The sequence below is a fragment of the Podarcis filfolensis genome, assembly GCF_964270895.1.
Source record: "Podarcis filfolensis genome assembly, chromosome: 2".
NCBI classification, from domain to species: domain Eukaryota; kingdom Metazoa; phylum Chordata; class Lepidosauria; order Squamata; family Lacertidae; genus Podarcis; species Podarcis filfolensis.
In genome coordinates this window covers 97,889,996-97,909,790 of record NC_139605.1, presented here as the reverse complement: position 1 = coordinate 97,909,790, position 19,795 = coordinate 97,889,996, and the positions used below count along the sequence as shown (strand labels likewise).

Here is a 19,795-nt window from a genome sequence, read left to right as displayed (position 1 = left end):
CTGCTGTGCTCCCTGTCGTATGGGAGGCACAGGGTAATTGCTTCTACAAGACTATTCACTGCCCTGCGTGGTCGCTTTATTCAGGGGGGACAACCATGAGATGAGCACTTCTAATTTCACACAAAAAAAGCAGCCGCACTGAGGGCTGCTCCGCTGGTGCAAACCAGAAAAGGGCAGTTGTGCTGGAAGCTCTAGGGGAGGGAGTTATGTGAAAATAGCTCAGTGGGGTAGGAAAGCATGGTTCAAAACAGGGGCATCAGAAGATGACTCTCCCCTTCCCCCCATGCTTGCAGAAATTTTCTCCCTTCACCTTTGATTTACTGCTCCGAGGCAGTTTTGCATGCTCAGTGGAGCAGCCATCATAGGCAGGAAAAGGAATGAGGCAGTAATGAATGCCTGTCTGCTCCTAAAGAACATAGCTGAGGCGCATGTTTGCAATAAAGTAAGGAATATTTGAGACAGGCACCCCCAACCCCTCCTCTCTCAGAAGCATAGCTTACACAAGGTGGAGTGCTGTTCTTCACCCATCTTCACCCGTTCCCACTCCAGATAAAGCCCTGCTCATTTGACTGCAGAGCCTCCTGGCAGATATATATCTGAAACAGAGGTCAGTGACCCCTTAGAGTGTTCCTCACATCATATGATTTGGCATTAGTACAGATCAGGGGTCAGCAGACTTTTTCAGCAGGGGGCCGGTCCACTGTCCCTTAGACCTTGTGGGGGGCCGGACTATATTTTGGGGGAAATGAACAAATTCCTATGCCCCACAAATAACCCAGAGATGCATTTTAAATAAAAGCACACGTTCTACTCATGTAAAAACACCAGGCAGGCCCCACAAATAACCCAGAGATGCATTTTAAATAAAAGGACACATTCTACTCATGTAAAAACATGCTGATTCCCTAGACCGTCTACGGGCCGGATTTAGGAGGCGATTGAGCCTGATCTGGCCTCTGGGCCTTAGTTTGCCTACCCATGGTATAGATGCTAACTTCTTGGGGACCTTGAGCAAAGCAGAACTATTGTTGCCCACAATACACACTTCCTACAAATACACACATTCCTCCCCATGTTTTGTTTCTGTCCTGCTCTGTGGTCAAACTGGTTTCTACAGGTTACCTTTAAGCAGTGCCCGGGGAGGAGGGGAGAGAGCTGAAATGGTTGCCAGCAACACAACCAACACTGCCGCAATCGCTGCCGATCAGCTGGTTGCTCTGGGCACCTACTGGTCAGTGCCAATGCCTAGTACATAGTAAAATGTTCTCCGTGCACCATGCCTAGAGCAATAGAAGGGTTTGTTGTGGGGTGTTGTTGTTTTTTAAAAAAGGTTATATGAGTGTGCCATATGAATGTAGAACTATTCACTTTTTGTGTGCAGTCGTCAAAGGAAAGCAAATCCACACTGGCCTCCTATTGCCACATAGAGTTACTTCACCAATTGAAGGACGATTTATTGTTTGATTAATTTTTAAAATTCAATTTCTTTGAAACGTGTGCACTCCCGAAACTCAAATATTCTCTTCCTTCTTGGGGCGAGGGGGGAGGTGTGTGTGTGTTTATAAGGTGGTAGAAAGTTTCCTTTGGCAATGAAACAGACTAGAAGGGAAATTCTAGCACTGATTATATGGATCCTTTGGCTTGCAGGGAAAGCAGCTATAATTAAGAAAGGCTTTTCTCCTTGCAGGTGTCCCCCACGCCAGTTCAATGTATTGACAGCATGCTACTGATACTGGAGAAGCGTTGGTACCCCACTAGCAAGAAATCGCCCCACTTGTTCAACAAAAGTGATCTACATGCAGCTGCAGGTATCAATGAAAAGCCAGCATATTAAAACAGCCACGTTTTCAAAAGGTGGCGGGGTACACATTCAGATCGTAAAAGAAAAGAAAAATAGCCTGATAATGCTGAACTTGTTAGTATCAAAGTTTTTAGACCCAAAAATAATCTGAATACTTTTTTTTTTAAGTGTGTACGTACATAGAGGAAAACAAAAGTAAATCAGCAACCTGTATGGATATATGAACAAGAGATCACACCACCCAAATCAGCCCGGCTTCCTCATTTCACAAGCTAGCGCAACATTCTGAAGCTGAGATACTAAGACCTGATCTAGTTATACAAGACAAATTATGAAATAAGCTGGATAATCATTAGCCAAGAAGCAGCTCCATTAGGCAACTTGTCCAATGACTGGCCCACGGCTAATTTCCTTCCACTGTGCTACAATGATAGCAATCCTATACATATCCAGTCAGAGGAAGTCCTACTGATTTCAATGGCATTTACTCTCAGGTAAATGGGTACAGGATTGCACCACAAGCCACGGTTCTCAGTCACTGTCAAATTAAAACTCTTCCCTGGGTTAAAAGTTAATTCTATGGGGCCTCTGCACATGGTCCAACCATTTCTGACCTCTCTAAGAGTTAACACAACAACAGTAAGGTAAAGGGACCCCTGACCATTAGGTCCAGTCGTGGCCGACTCTGGGGTTGCGGCGCTCATCTCGCTTTACTGGCCGAGGGAGCCGGCGTACAGCTTCCGGGTCATGTGGCCAGCATGACTAAGCTGCTTCTGGCGAACCAGAGCAGAGCACGGAAACGCCGTTTACCTTCCCGCCAGAGCGGTACTTATTTATCTACTTGCACTTTGACGTGCTTTCGAACTGCTAGGTTGGCAGGAGCAGGGACCGAGCAACGGAAGCTCACGCCGTCATGGGGATTCGAAACACCGATCTTCTGATAGGCAAGTCCTAGGCACAACAACAGTAGATATCAGAAAAGTCCCCACCCCCTGGTTTTTTAAAGCATAATTGTGCTGCTGCAGATCCAAAGCAAGCTTCTGCACTATTGACAGAGTTGTATCAATTATTAACATGCCTTCACAGTTACCCTTAAGTCATGAAGATTAGAAGCAAATACCCAGAATTGCAGTGAGTGTACCCAACCTGGAACAAAAAAAGAAAAAGGGGGGGAAAAGGTGGTGTAGCAAGTCTCATTCCGCTACAAACAGCTGCCCTACCATGAGCTGAATAGTTTGACAGTGCACAGGAGAACTATAACATATTCCAGAATACCAGAACAAAGAAATACTCTTGTCATTTTGAACTAACAGTTCACCAGAGGCTTTGAAGAAGACTAAAGTTAAGGGGGGGAGACATCCAAAAAGAACACAAGAGTACTGCCAAAAAAGGTATAAGATTTTAAGCTGTGACTCACATATTTCTGCATTTTCTTTTTTTAAAAGCGCAGTTCACAAGGCTGGCTAAGGCATCCTCAAGTTTGTGTGTCTGTGGTTTTTTTTAAGCTACATGGGGGAAGGGGAGTGAAGACTCTTGGGATTTTGAAGAGAATAGAAAGCAGACACACAGATGCTGAAGGAATTGAAAACAGACATCAGAGCAGGCTATGAAAGGGGACTACAAAAGAGAGAGAGCGAAGCCAGCCAGATCCGGAACAAGCCAACAGCGGACACACAAACTTTTAAAAGAACACATGCTTGCATCGTTGATACCGGAGGACAAAGAGCTTGCCACTCACAAAATGGGGGAGTACGCTCAGACTTTCTCCACTTATCGTCGTTTTGCCAACTCCACTGAAACCAAAGCAGCGTAGGGAAGCTGCTTTATATTGAGTCAGAACTTCCCTTTATCTTGCTCAGTCTCGTTTACATGGACCAGCAAAGCAGCTCTCCTGGTTTCTTTCCCAGGTGGGCCTACCCTGGAGATGCTGAGGAGACAGGGACTTGAGACCTCCTGCATCCAAGGCAAATGCTGTACCCCTGAGCTTGCAGCTGTGGTTCTGTGCATCTTCATGGTCAAAGCAAGCACACAACATCAGCAGTGGGAGTACTCACTCCCCCCTCCATTTAAACAGAGGGCAAACCATCGGCTGGGGTAAACCCAGCCGGATAGGCAGGGTTTAAATAAAATTAATTATTACAGTGGTACCTCGAGTTACATACGCTTCAGGTTACAGACTAGTTCAGCAGGATAGGATTTGGAGGTACAGTATTGTAGTGGTTCTGCTCCTACCTGCAGGGTCAGTCCAGAAAGTAGCACCAGGAGACACTTTTAGGTCTCGTGACAGATGTGTTGTGAGATAGCAGTAGATTCAATTCTGCCTCATATACTATTTAACATACAGTGGTACCTCGGGTTACAGATGCTTCAGGTTACAGACGCTTCAAGTTACAGACTCCACTAACCCAGAAATAGTACCTCGGGTTAAGAACTTTGCTTCAGGATGAGAACAGAAATCGTGCTCCGGCAGCAGGGGGAGGCCCCATTAGCTAAAGTGGTGCTTCAGGTTAAGAACAGTTTCAGGTTAAGAACGGACCTCTGGAACGAATTAAGTACTTAACCCGAGGTACCACTGTATTACTATTGGCTTAATTTGTCCTTTGTGATGTCATCGGGGGAGAAGAAAGCCTGAGAGAGAGAGAAGATTTGATGCAGCTGTAGTTTTGCCAAATTCTCACAGAAAAGCAATGATGCTGGCAATGGTTGAGAGTAAAAGAGTCTGCTTATAGGAAAGAATGTGGCTGAGGATCACCACTCTCCATTCAACCACGCTGTCAAGCCCCCGTGTGAAATGTGCCAATTTCAAAACCCGCAAGTTCTGCATTTTACAATTCGGGGGGTAAGCAATTTGTGGTCTGCAAACTCCAGCAGTGGGTAGGTGCAAATCAAAGCACACTTTCATTTCAACTGAAGTTACAAAAGCCAGCTGAAACCGACGCTTTCAGGAGGCGGAAGAGAAGTTCAGATCAGAGGATGCATGAAAACAAATACGGGAGGCTGACTCTGCCAGCCTCAAAAGGGCTCGCTTCAGCTGTAGCTCCCATTCCCAGCTGAGAAAGCCAAGAAGTCCCACTGCAACAATCTAGATCAGGCTGCAAAACCTCTGCAGCATGAGCTACATGTAGGCAACTGGCAAAGCTTTTTGGGGGGCTGGGAGGGTTATTCTGTGCAAGTAGACACAAAAATACAAAATGGATACTGGCAGTTGAGCTTTTTGAGGATCTCAGCTCTCATTACATGCCCCCTACCCACAAAAATCCCTTGAGAGTATATACAAAGTTAGTTTTACCACTATACAGTGGTACCTCGGGTTACATACGCTTCAGGTTACAGACTCCTCTAACGCAGAAATAGTACCTCGGGTTAAGAACTTTGCTTCAGGATGAGAACAGAAATCACGCGGTGGCGGAGCAGCAGGCCCCATTAGCTAAAGTGGTACCTCAGGTTAAGAACAGTTTCAGGTTAAGAACGGACCTCCAGAACAAATTAAGTTCTTAACCCAAGGTACCACTGTAGTTTAAAACAATGTTGATGGCAGCCTTAATCATTTTCATGAGGCTTATGTATTATAATCAGGGTAGAACTACACTGAGCCTGATTAGAAAGCTAGGCACAGGTCCTACCTGAAACTTATGAAAATTTCCTGCAGATTAACTAGGATAGAGGTACTGAATTTTCTGCTTATGGTATCTTGGCAAACATTTCATGGTTTCCTATGGTTACAGCGGGTGGCGTTGTGGGTTAAACCACAGAGTCTAGGACTTGCCAAACAGAAGGTTGGCGGTTCGAATCCCCACGATGGGGTGAGCTCCCGTTGCTTGGTCCCTGCTCTTGCCAACCTAGCAGTTCGAAAGCACGTCAAAGTGCAAGTAGATAAACAGGTGCCGCTCTGGTGGGAAGGTAAACGGCGTTTCCGTGCGCTGCTCTGGTTCGCCAGAAGCAGCTTAGTCACGCTGGCCACAAGACCCGGAAGCTGTACCCTCCCTCGGCCAGTAAAGCGAGATGAGCGCCGCAACCCCAGAGTCGGTCATGACTGCACCTAATGGTCAGGGGTCCCTTTTCCTTTACCTATGGTTACAAATAAAAATAAATAAATCTATTTTTAATAGAGACTTTTAACACAGGCTTTTGAGAACACAGCTCAAACTCTGCCACTCAACCTGCGTACCGTATTGGAGTAGCTGGCCAGAGGGCCGGAGAACGAAGAGGCCCTGCTTTCTTCCTAGCAGATGTCCCCACTAAGCTCCTGTTTTTGAAGGATTTGGGTACCACAAAGTCGTGTCCTACACCAGCCAGCCTGCCCGCCATAACATCAAAGCAGAGAGGTAATGTCTTCCCATCGGTACACAAGAAAATATTTCCGTCTAGCAGAAAAGAGGGTGGGATATTTTTGTTAATAGCACTGCGATGGTTCATGTCCCCAATGTGGCAAGTGCCCTTCTGTCAATCAGAGACCACCTGAGCATAGCTGTCAACATTTCCCTTTTTTTAAGGGAAATTCCATTATTCCGAATAGGATTCTCCCTTAAAAAAAGGGAAAAGTTGACAGCTATGCACCTGAGCCAGCTGACCTACAGCGCTGCTATGCTACACATGGGCAGGTCAGCAACCTACCTGGATCAACTGGAATGGTTGTGTTTTCTTCCATGCATCATTCTCTTCCTGCCTTGCCCGCTTGAAGCTTCTTTTAAAATAAAGCCTCTTAAAGCAGTGGGGGGGGGGTCCTTGGGTGCCTTTTGTGTCAGATTTAAAAGGCATATATGATGTCACCAATGATTTTTAATCTTGTATTTTTATATTGTTATAGCGAGAGACCGAGAGAGGACTAAATAGCTGACTGCTGGCAGCAGGGGCAAAATTAAACAAAAATCATGGCTGAACTGGGCTTTTTGCTGACGCAACACCTTTTTCCTATTTGAACTGATGTGATCTCCAGGAACAAAGTTGCCCCTGGGCAAAACTCTAGAAAAAGAGCAGCGTAACAAACCAGCTTATGCTTCCCCTAGATGCATTTTTCACTAAGAGCTGGTTCACTAGGGACATTATATAGTGGTTGGGTGGAGGAATTTGGATTTGATATCCCGCTTTATCACTACCCTAAGGAGTCTCAAAGCGGCTAACATTCTCCTTTCCCTTCCTCCCCCACAACAAACACTCTGTGAGGTGAGTGGGGCTGAGAGACTACAGAGAAGTGTGACTAGCCCAAGGTCACCCTGCAGCTGCAGGTGGAGGAGCGGAGACGCGAACCCGGTTCCCCAGATTACGAGTCCACAGCTCTTAACCACTACACCACACTGATCAGAGGTGGGGAGAGTAAAGCAGGGGAAATGATTCATAGAATCATAGAATTGTAGAGTTGGAAGGGACGCAGAGGATCCTGTGTAGTTCAACCCCCAGCAATGCAGGAATAGGGAGCTGCCCCATATGGGGATAGAACCTGCAACCTTGATGTTATCAGCACCACACACTAACCAACTGAGCTCAGCGGTGAAGGAAGCCCCTCGGGCGCCTGGGGCAGTGCACCCAGGGGCACACCACGGGGCCCCTGGAGTCTACCTGCCTCCTCCCACTCAGCCACCCTAAGCTGGGGGGGGGGGAGGCAGCGGGCGAACCGTTTAGACACGCATCGTTTCGCAGCACAGTAATTCAGTTTCGTAGCAAACTGGAGGTTAAACTAACCCCTTACCAGCCCCAGAAGGAGTGCGGGGAGCATTTGTGCAACACAATTTGGAAAACTCTGTCCTCAAGAGACTACAGTGGGCTTTGGAAGACCCACATCACAGAATACGCAGGCTTCTCCTTCCGTGATAATCTTGATTACCAATGAATAGCAGAGGCTTCTGATGATTCCAAGAAGTGCTTCAAGGCACACAGAGTTCTCCTTGTAGCTTAATCTGAATAGTAGCCTAATTCTGTGTTCCACAGCCCCAGGTTATATGCACAGGGTTCCAAACAGGGTGGCATGAGATCTGAAACAGGCAGCTGCTCTCTAATCAGCAGCCACCTCATGCGTCCGCGCAGGTGCAGGTGGTGGCACCCAGGCTACCACTGTAGGGGCATAGCTCCCCCACCCCTCCGCTTTCTACACATCTCTGCTAGGAATTAAACCCCAAATAATCGCCTTAAAGACAATAAAAATACAGACAATTGCGACTAGCTAATTCCAATCCTCTACGCTTAAGGTCAAGGGACATGGGTGGTGCACACAGCCCAGGACTTGCCGAACAGAAGGTCAGTGGTTCGAATCCCTGCAACGGGGTGAGCTCCCGTTGTTCGGTCCCTGCTCCTGCCAACCTAGCAGTTCGGAAGCACATCAAAGTGCAAGTAGATAAATAGGTACCACTCCGGCAGGAAGGTAAATGGCGTTCCTGTGCGCTGCTCTGGTTTGCCAGAAGCGGCTTAGTCATGCTGGCCACATGACCCGGAAGCTGTACCCGGAAGCTCCCTCGGTCAATAAAGTGAGATGAGCGCTGCAACCCCAGTGTCAGCCATGACTGGACCTAATGGTCAGGGGTCCCTCTACCTTAACCCTTAAGGTGGCAGTTCAGCATAATCTGGGCTCTGTATAAAGATTTGTTAATGAATGAATTACCTATTTAATACACAAGCCAGGGACAACCTGCATTTCAGTGAATGCTGAACACAAACCTCTTTACCAAGATGTTTGTTTCCAGGACCCATCCTATTGCTCTGCTTGTTTTAACTGTTTTTAATTTTAACCTGGCAGAGATCTGCTGGTGAATGGCAGGTGACTATTCTTCTTCTTCTTATTATTATTATCCTGGACAGCAACATGGTGCCCATGGGTACCCACAGAGACCTACCAGGCTCTTGAACCTCCTCTATCATGAGCTACAATGGTCAACAACCCTGAGTTTCTTTTCACTCATCCCAGTGTCGGCTGCTTACGATACTCCTTCCATTTCGATTGGCCAGCAGGCATGGAAATGAGGGGGTAGAGAACCATCGGTTCTCTCTGTTGATGGTGTCCAATTAGAGCCGTGTTCTCGTCACCCAGCTGCCAGCAGAAGAACATTTCTAATTGGACACCGCCGGCAGAGGGAACAGTTATAATGGGATGCTGCCAAGAGGCATGTCCAGTCTGAGATTTCAAGTGAGCATCTATGCCTGACTGCAAGCCCTGCCCCCCTTCCCCAAACCCTCACAGTGTTAATGGATGAAGGAAGAAAAATGGAGTAGGCCATGGGTGTTTAGGAGAAAAGGTGTCCCGGTGTGTGTGTGTGTGTGTGTGTGTGTGTGTGTGAGAGAGAGAGAGAGAGAGAGAGGAGAAAAACAGATTGTGTGTGTGTGTGTGTGTGTGTGTGTGTAAGAAAGGAAGTAAGTTTGCATTCTGTGGAATGTGTGGTTTGCCTGACAGACCTTTTTTTTTTAAAGTGTTTTATAAAATGAGCACTGGAGTGGTTTTGCATTTTGAGGCTCAAGACCGCACACCCCCACCTTGTGCTCAGTTCCTTGTACAGTGGTACCTCAGGTTAAGTACTTAATTCGTTCCGGAGGTCTGTTCTTAACCTGAAGCACCACTTTAGCTAATGGGGCCTCCTGCTGCCACTGCACCGCCAAAGCATGATTTCTGTTCTCATCCTGAAGCAAAGTTCTTAACCCGAGGTACTATTTCTGGGTTAGTGGAGTCTGTAACCTGAAGCGTCTGTAACCTGAAGCATATGTAACCTGAGGCACCACTGTATTTTGCCTTGCCAATGTGCTTTCCCTGAAACAAGCATTGTGTGGCTGGCCATGCACACCGCAGTCACCATTTTATAAATGGGCACGCCTCCCCCATCCCAGCTATTTTGCGATGGCTCCCACAACACTCTCAAAATCCTGCTTGTGCTCATGGGCCAGAAAGTTCGAATAACTCTTGGTGCAATGGCATGCCTGGACTTAGGCTGTTTCAAGGAGTCCATGCACTCAATAGCGCACACTCAGCTCTTGCAGGTGACACACATAGGAGGCGTCAGCAAAGGCCAGCTCCTTTGCAGTCCAGCCAGCTAACAGGAGAAAGAGTGCATAACCACAGCAATCCACGTAGGCTACACATCTATTTTTGTATTGTAACCATTGGAGTGTTCATCAGGTGGGAAAGGAACCCCCATCTTTTCAAAGACACCTCCTATACTTACTATTAAATATCCCCCCCTAGAGTTTCAACAAGTGCATGCAACTTCCTTGAAAAAAACTCCTCAAGGGGAGCCTCTCCTAGTGACATAACCCATTATAAGCAAGTACGGACAAAATAATTAGTTACTCAGAGCAAAAAATTATGAAAACTAGGGAGTCTAGCATTGCAGTCTCTCCCAAACAGGAAAGAGTCACAACTCCATCTGTCTACTGCAGAACTACAGAAACAAAACAGAACACCCATCGCCAGATACATAATGGGTTACCAGGTGGAGGGGAAGAACCAGTTAGGCTAGGTAAACAGAAAAAATCTGGCCCAGTGATAACCTTAGAAATGGCCCTGCAAGCATTGTGACTCAGGGGGTGTCAGTGTTTATGGTTAAGTATGAAGAGTCAACATTGAGAGGGATTTGGAGCCAGACATTTGCTTCAAGGCTCCTTTTCAATATAATGCATCTACAATGCAGTCATTGCCCAGCAGATCATATGAAGCAAGTTGGTTGATTTCACAGAAGCTTCCAATGAAGAGACCAAACAGTTTTGCCTTCTTCAAAAGCAGAAATGGACTAGATCAAATTAAGTCTTGAGGAATATTGTAAGGGGAAGTAGAAACATATTAATAACCTGCACCACTGGAAGGACAGATCCTGAAGCTGAGGCTCCAGTACTTTGGCCACCGCATGAGAAGAGAAGACTCCCCGGAAAAGACCCTGATGTTGGGAAAGATTGAGGGCACAAAGAGAAGGGGACGACAGAGGACGAGATGGTTGGACAGTGTTCTCGAAGCTACCAACATTAGTTTGACCAAACTGCGGGAGACAGTGGAAGACAGGAGTGCCTGGCGTGCTCTGGTCCATGGGGTCACAAAGAGTTGGACATGACTAAACGACTAAACAACAACAACTGATATGTTATAAGAGGGATGGGGAGTGGGATACACTGCATGTCATGTTTGTTTACAATTCTGTATTTGTTTTTTGGCTATATATATATCTCAAGAAAAACCTGTCTAGTAGAAGAAGCAAAAATTTATTATTTGCATACATTTTTACTTTAACAATTGTTGCCTACATTTATCTTAAAAAGCTACTGAGCTAGGCCTTAGTGGCCCCATTTCACAGAAAAATGGCACAAGGCAAGGCTATAGGATTTGAACTCAGGTCTGCATGCCATGCAAATCTGTCACCTTTATGGCAATCTGAGTTACAGCAAGTGAATCAAATTAGTGCTCAACTCCATGAAGCAGAAAGAGTTACTTGTCTGTAATGGTCCACTCTCATACCCTTTCATCTGCCATCAAGACAGGGGAGGATTTCAGATGTGGGCAAATGAGAACTGACATTCTCCACTCTACAGTAGCAGAGCCACAGGGATTTCTCCCATAGTCTTCTTCCAGCTGCCTGATTGTTCCTCCCCCTCTATGCTCAGCCTGTTTTGCGGAGCTGCATCCCATTGCCTTCTCCTCTTTCCCCCAGGGGTCTCCCTGCTCACCTATCACTCATTGTTTGTGCTAGGGAAGGGCAGAAAGTGGAAAGAGAAAGCGAAAGGGTTCTGATGCATCACAGCACTTCTCAACAAGACTGGTACACACAGTGCAAGGTTACAGAACAATGCAGATCATGACTTTCTTTTGAGTTCTAGGTCTCAACACCGGTTCTTCAACATTTACCTTGCTTATAGCACCGAGAGCCTGCAAGACACAATGTTTGCAAAGCTGTTTGAAGCTATCATTTTAAATGAATACAATAATCAAACCTTTGGCACTGCTGCAAGCCCAACTCTGGAAACTTGTGGCGATGGGCAGGTAATAAATCTAATGAAGTGTGGGCATTTCTAGCCACATTTAGTCCAATTCTAACATATATGCTCACACTTATCTGAAGAGGAAAGTCGAATCATCCATAATGAAACCACAGATCTCACGTTCCAGAGCCATCTAATAAAGACTTTATTCTAAGAGAGTATTATACTGTAATACCATTAGGGATAATGTGAAAGCATTCTGGACTCATTGCCCTGTGCACTTATGGCTAGGGGACAGCTCAACAGTCTTGCACCAAAGCCTCCTTCCCCTGATGGATGAAGAAGTTTCCTACTCAACCACAGCAGCCTTTGCCTTTTGTATGAGACCTCTCTCTCGCAGAAAATTCAACTGTGAAAGATGTTATTCTCCTTAGCTGGAGTTTAACGTTCCACAATGATCCAAAGAACGAGACATACCTGGAGGTTGTTGTGTTGCACACTTCCTTTACCGCCCAGTCTCATGATCTAGAAGTAAAGCAAGAGAAGGGCAACTCCCCTCTTCTACCTCTTTATTTGGGGCGGGTGACGGAGAAAAGAATGGAGCCTCTTGTCTCCATCTGCAGTTGAGCAACAACTGAGACAGGATCCTGTGACAATCACGCTGTTACTTGGAGAAAGCTAGAGGGTAAGTGAAGCTTAACAAACCATCCACTAATATTAGAATCTGCCAAGAAAAGCTCCATTGAACGCCAAGACATTATGAAAAAATTTAAATAGGCAGCCCGGCTGGTGGCCAGTTTCGAGGTCAGACAGTCTATAATATTGTGTTAACCCAATGTATTGTGTTTGGAAAGCTTGATCTAGTCAGTGGGAGGGAGGGAGACACATGGAAGCCACATTGGCCAGTAAAGACACTGTAAGTATGTGGCCCCCAAAGGACTGACAAAATTTGCTTAAAGCAGAATATAAGCATCCCATAGAATGCAAGAGGCATCCCTTATTATCAGCACTGTCATTAAGTCTGTCTGCTCCCCCCTCAAGTCTCCTCGTGGTGTTTTGGATCTTCTTCACTGAAGACCCTTCAAGAGTAGTCAGGCAGTCATCACAGAGCCAGGACAACTCTTTCCCCTTTTCACCATCTCAGTGTCTCTTCACCCTACTAGAGCAGCAGCCTGCTCGCCCCCACCCCACTCAAGATATTAACAATGGACTCCTGGACCTGCTCGTGTAATGTATGTAGAGCAAACTTTGCTCCCAAAGTCCACTGAAGGTTAGAGGAGCTGACTGAAGAGTTAGGGGAAGTAGGATCTGGGAATCCTACAGACATCATTTCACAACTCAGCTGCTTCCCTTTCTTTCTAGGAACACATCTCATATAAGCAGCACTTCACTATATCCAGTCAGGCATTGCGTTCTTCTGGCTGGACCAGCCATTAGAAAGCCACAAACATGGCTCAGATACAGGAAAAGAGGGAGAGGAGGGGAGAAGCACCAGATTATGCTTTGAATTTAAAAAGGATAGCATGGGGACACTGCTCTCAGAACACAACATTTGTTGGTGTAAAAAAAAGCTGAATTGGTGATTGGTGACAAAGTTAAGTGAAACAGATATACAAGAATGTATGTAAGATACAAAAATACAATCACAATAAAAGTTATAAAATAAAAGCAAGGAAGTCGCGCACGGGTGGAAGGAAAACATAAGGCAAGAAATAAGAAGCAAATAAGAAATTACTAAATGTTGGTACATAATGAAATGTGAAAATGTGAATTTACAAATATAATGTATATATAACACTATGTAAATATTTCATATATGTAGTGCAACATAAATAAATAAATAAAATTTTAAAAAAGTTGAATTGGTTAAATTGACTAAAAGGAACAATCTTAGTTATTCTACACAAGATGGCAGTTCAGTTGTCCTAAGAAGATATGACAGATCGCAATACTGTACTAATACTTTAAGCCTGGCATTAGGGGAATGCTCTACTATTCTTGGTATTGGGCCCATCTAGACAGCCCCACTACCAATTCCCAGGGTGAATTTAGTGGAACTGAACACATGAATGTTGCACATGACATCCTACATGTACAGGTTTCCCCCGTACATCCATGACAATGGCTTGAGTCACATGACGTGTTCCACTACATGAAATAGCTACATGCCTACAAGGATGTTGGCCCCCATGGCAAGTGTAGCAGCTCAGCTGACTCTTAGAGCAGGCACACATATAACTTGTGATGTACCAAGCTGAATGCAACCTGCCAACCATGTACAGAAGCTCTCGAGGATTCAGTAAATATCAAGTATTTGCTGTTGCTGTGCCTACCTGGGACTGCAAAAACAGAAAGAGGAGGGTTTTCAAGCAAGCCACATGCCACAGGTGATGGACTGTGCAGACCTGCTTTAGAGTCAGAGGACTGAGCATGTCACCATGTGGGAGGTCTCTGAAAATGGACTCTCCATATCCAGTGATTCCCATCCTGAATTTGCAAGGACTCTCCGTGCAGTTTGCTCCCGATTACTGCATTGGCCCAAATATAAGCCACACTCCCCCCCCGCCCCAATTCCGATCGTGAAAAGTTAAAGCGCGGCTTATATCTGGGACCTTACGCCGCTGGCAAAGCGGGGCGGCTCCCCCCCCCCAAGCAACTCAGGAGTGTGGCCACCCGCCGCTCCAAATCCTCCCTTGAGCCATCAGAACAAAGGGGAGGGGGGAGTCATACCGCTTTGCTAGTGGCTCCCCCCCCTTGTTTGGACGGCCCCCAGAGAGCAGCCGGAAGCGTGAGGCAACAGTGCCACTGGCAAAGTGGTGTGGCTCCCTCTGGAAGCAGGCCTGGTATTTTTTCTCCCCCCCCCCTCAATTTTTAGGGTGTGGCTTATTTGTGGGTGTGGCTTATATTTGGACCAATACGGTATACAGCCATTCTCCATGCTCCCCACAGTAGTTTCTAAGGACCTGGACAGGGAAAACTAGATGTGAATGAGAGAGAGCCACATGGCTAGGACTTGCAAATGCAACTGGCAGGATAGAGATAGTTTACCATGGGGAGAGTGATTTGTAGCAGTGCTATCAACAGAAGGAACACAAGGCAAATATCATAAAAGGTGTGTGAAAGAGAGGGTTGGAACCATTTGGCCTGCTATGTCCCTTGTCAAAAGCAGGACTGCACCCAAGATCTGCTCTCTACCAATTGCTTTTGAAAGGGTTTCATGACGATAATGTAGTTCTTAATGGGGAGATTTCCCTGGGGCAATTAAGAGATGCACAAAAGCATCTTCCCATGCTGCCAGAACAGCACTTCAGAGCTGAAAAGTGGCACCTGAAAATAGGTACCAATTTGCATGGGGGTTTATACAGCATACACTCCCAATCTTGCTGGCTTGCCACTGTGTGGATTACCTGTGCTAGCTTGCTGCTGCCCCAGTGTTTTCCTTGCAAGGATCAGATATGTTGAGCCAGGTGCAACAAAAAAGGAAGAGCAGGAGCCTGCAGGCAAAAGGGATATCCCAAGGAATCAGGAGTTCGGGAAGACATTGCACTTTTCTGTATTCTGAGATCTAATAGTCTAGATGGCCACAAATTTATAGCCATTTATAGCCAAAGCTACTTGCCCGCTCCATGGAGATGAATCGGAGGTAGCCAATGTGGTGCCTATCACATGCTGTTAGATCACAACTCCCAACAACCCTAATCATTGACAATGCTGGATGGGGCTGATGAGGGTTTTAGTCCCACAGCATCTTCAAGGGCAGCACACTGGTTATTATCCCTGAATTCAGGGGTGCCTCTTAACCCAAGGAATGCCTGGCAACACCCAGAAGGCCAGCATTCCTGTATTACATGCACACAGGTGAATCCCACCTGAAGAACCTGAAGCTCAAGGGCAGAGCACCAGTCTTGAATGCATCTCCGGTTAAGGCACCTCAGGAGCTAAGCAGAGGTCTTTCCCCAAGTCTAGGATTTACACTGCCAGTGCAAGTAAATATGGTGAGATGGACTTGTCTGATTCAACAGAAAACTGCCTCCTATATTTGTATTGCATTTGTGGTTTTCATATTCAGGAGGGTGTATCTTGCATTGTGCTCTGGTTACACACACATTTAAATCTCCATCAGACTCAGTAAAATCATATGACAATGTTCTAGAATTCTGGAAGACAAGTGACAATCACAAACTGCGGGTGACAAAGGCATCCGCTGCAAAGGGAAAAGTGGGCCCCATTACATAATTTGCAAAGTTAAGGGTACACAAACTCTTCTTTAATGAGAAGGCCATATGCTTATTCTTTCCTCACTTTAAACTCCTCCGTCAGAGCAAAGTTTGTTCAACAGACTAAACCATTTGTATTAACATGCCCTGTGTTTGTTCTTGCTACAGAGAGGCCTACTTAGAAGCGAAACACAAAATGTACTTGCACTAGGACAAGCACCCAGGGGGTTGGCACTGCCAGGTATCCGCTGAGGACCATGCCCCACGAGGGGCCAACTGCCAATCCCTGAATCCTCCTGACTGGTGCTGCTTGTTCACCTGCCCTTGTCTAGTGAGCAGTAAGAGCAGCAACTGTAATGAGACAGTGTAGTGTAGTGGTCAGAGGGATGGACGAGAACCAAGGAGGTCCAGGTTCAAATCCGCACTGGGTGACCCAACTCTCAGCCTCATAATGTGATGATAAAATGAACAGGTGGAGAGGGAACATTGCACATTACCTTGAGCTGGTGAGAGGAAAGGTATATATACATATAATATATAAACATACCTCTTCTCCTACCTTTCTGGGAGGAGATACAGAGTAGGCCCAACAAGAAAGGTAAGTGGTTCGTAGCAACAGCTCCGGCGAGGACGGCCAAGGTCGGGTTTGGGCTCAGGCTCTTGAAATATGGCAACCCTAACTATTTTAAAATACAGTGGTACCTCGGGTTAAGAACTTAATTCATTCTGGAGGTCTGTTCTTAACCTGAAGCACCACTTTAGCTAATGGGGCCTCCTGCTGCCACTGCGCCGCCGGAGCACGATTTCTGTTCTCATCCTGAAGCAAAGTTCTTAACCCGAGGTAATATTTCTGGGTTAGCGGAGTCTGTAACCTGAAGTGTATGTAACCTGAGGTACCACTGTACTGACTTCTTAATTTGAGGTTCAAAAAAACAGGGGTCATCATACATGGGGACATCTTATACACGGAAAAATACGGTACTTGCCCCCTCCTGGTCGCAAGTAAGGACACACATCTGTTCCACTGTGCTCAGGTACATAATCCCAGAAAGGGTCTACCTCTCTTTCACGCCAGACTTTCCCAGTCAAAAACAGGCCCCGTTCTGCACTTGCCTCAGAACAACATCCTGAACTTTCCCTCGTCAGCAACTGAACGCCTGGCTAGGCCTGGAATTAAGGCCCTACAGTACATTTTGGTTCACAAGGCAGCACTTTGTGGGAGGAAAAGGTCACAGGAGCTGAGCTTTGATCAGAGTCACCAGAGCAAAAGACAGAACCTTCACTACTGCCCACAACCCTTCAGATAGATTAAGAGTTTCATCTAACACGAGAGAAGGGAGGGGGGCAGGGTAAGCAAACAAAGTCCTCTTTATTTACTTGGTTTTATATTGTTGTCTTTAAAATAACCTTTGCTGGCAGCGCAGGAGACCTCCCTCCTCCCACAAATGCCTACAACCAGGAAAGTCAGGTACAGGCTACCTTTTAGGTAAGTCACAGCACTCATAACAACACTATCCAGCTTTTGAAGACTGGTTCTGTTTTAATGGCTCCTTGAAAGATTTGGTTTGGGGTTGGGGGCTGGTTCTGCTACACTCATAATCCCAGCTGCTGCCACCCCACCAAATTTAAACTGCATTATCAATGCCTTTTTATCAAGGCCTTTTGCTAGCAAAAAGAGTGAAACAATTACCTTGAGTTTCCAATCCTGCACTGGGATTTTAACCGGCCTGACCTCAATTCTGACCTGCAGACAGGGATCCACATATGGCAAAAGAGACCAAAGGGCAGAATGGGTGTGAAAAAAGTTGCCCTGGCAGGCTGTTGTGGGTTGGGCAACGATTGCTACAGAGAGAGGCATTGGAGGTTTCCATTTCAAACAGACAAAAGCTATGCAAACAAACACTTCAGATTATTGATCAGAAGAAACTGCCACTCTGCAGAGGAGGTGAATCAACTGACCAGCAGTGAAAGTAAACCGGCCCTTTCCAGAAGGTTTTCCCACGCAGTAAGAAAAAGAATGACTGGTGATCCTAAAATGAACTAGAACCTAACGAATTGATTACAGAAGGCTTAATTACAACTCCCAGGTTTTTGGTTTTTTTATTTAAAAAACCACCACACCTTCGAGTAAATGTGTTGGCATACGAGAAAACCTTGCACTTTTCCTAAAAAAGAAAGAAGGTAGTTCTTCATTTGCTCTCTTGTCCAGTTTTTAAATATGCCAGTTAAAATATAGCAGATCCAAAGCATTTTTTTAAAAAAACGAAAACCAAGACCCACTAGTTTTGCTAGAGATGCAGGTTTAAAAGGTGTACCAACATCAATTTCAAAACACAAACTGTCCATTTCAGTGGCCTGCAGGTTCTTGTTAAAATGCTGCCACAACACAAACACAAGGAAAAAGCTTATCGATCTTACATTAGGGAGACTTTATATTATACTTCATATAGGATCACTACTGCTGAAGCATGAAACCCTATACTGAGCAAATGGGTCTCTGCACTGCCATGAAGTATTGCACTTAGATGCTCTCCAAATTGTTTTTCTTTCTTTCTTCTCTTCAAATAACTGGGAGCCAAGCTACCCAGGAGTTTACACCTTTTCAGACCTTAGAACCTGCCTTTAGCACTACATTCATTTGGGGACCAATTTATTTACTTGTTTATTTGTAAGGTGGCAGGACTGCTATTGTAGCTCACCTGAAGTCTGCCTGCGAGGCACTTGTTGCAAGACCAAGGCTCTGAAGGTCAAAGCCACACACTGATTAGATCAAAACAATTAATTTGTCAATTAAAAACTAGACAAAGGAAAGAGAGGCAAGTTGCACTGACTTTATAAAAACAATCTAACACAGAAATGAATTATTCTTTCAGCACAAAGGTGGTCGAGTCCATAGTCACTAAATCTTGTTAACCTCGCCAAATAATCAGGGAGCAATTTTTAATTACCGTTTTTTTCGCTTTATAAGACGCACCAGACCACAAGACGCACCTAGTTTTTGGAGGAGGAAAACAAGAAAAAAAATATTCTGAATCTCAGAAGCCAGAACAGCAAGGGGGATCACTGCACAGTGAAAGCAGCAATCCCTCTTGCTGTTCTGGCTTCTGGGATAGCTGCGCAGCCTGCTTTCGCTCCATAAGACGCACACACATTTCCCCTTACTGTTTAGGAGGGGAAAAGTGAGTCTTATAGAGCAAAAAATACGGTAACTCTCTTGCAATAAATGCAGTGAAACTATTAAATGTGCATCCTTAGAATTCACTACTATAAGATGTTAATGAATCCTAGCAAACTCTCTGGTCACATGGCAGATTTTACAACAACCTCCACATACAACTATGAAAGGCATCTGTGTTTGTTTGTTCTGAAATATCCAAGCATCTTTTGCCCCCAGTCTAGCTTTGCTCCACCTGACCTGGTTAAGCCCACGAGAGCTACAATCAAGCTTCTCAAATCCAGGTGAAGCCACAGTCTACTGCCTGTAGATAGCAGGCAATCTGCTTAAGATAGCAAGCAGCTCAGGACGTTGTTTATTACTGTTTCGGCTCTGAACAAGCATACCAGACAATGATCCTCAGAATGCACTGCTCAGCAGAAGCCCAATCGTGTCAGCAGAGCCGGAACCATTTTAAGTGACCATCCCCCCAAGGCATAATAACCTGTGGTCGGAACAGGCAGGAAAATCAATGCAGCAACACTCTCTACTCTGGTCACAATGTACAGCCTAGGATTTACTACCTCTTCTAGAGATTAAACCTGGCCACTGTTCACTCACATGGGGTATTTTGGGTTTGAAACATGCATTGATTTGAAGAACTGACCAACAACTAACAATTAGTCAATCACTCTCCAGGCAGCTCAGCTGCAGAATGGCTTGCTCAATCAGCAGACAATG

At 45.7% G+C, this 19,795-nt stretch overlaps 1 protein-coding gene across 6 annotated transcripts in view; it reads right to left on the bottom strand.

The window, feature by feature from the left end:
• CDC42EP4 (CDC42 effector protein 4) overlaps positions 1-19,795 on the bottom strand; it is a 44,983-nt gene that overhangs the window by 3,908 nt on the left and 21,280 nt on the right. Inside the window, exon 1 of one of the 6 annotated variants that reach the window (XM_083598938.1) lies at positions 18,600-18,623. The exons of 4 other annotated variants lie outside the window; for them this stretch is intronic. The gene's annotated coding sequence lies outside the window, so the exon portion shown is untranslated. Of the gene's footprint in view, positions 1-12,160; positions 12,310-18,599; positions 18,624-19,795 lie in introns of those variants that run through there. One more of the 6 variants, XM_083598936.1, reaches the window with a different exon arrangement.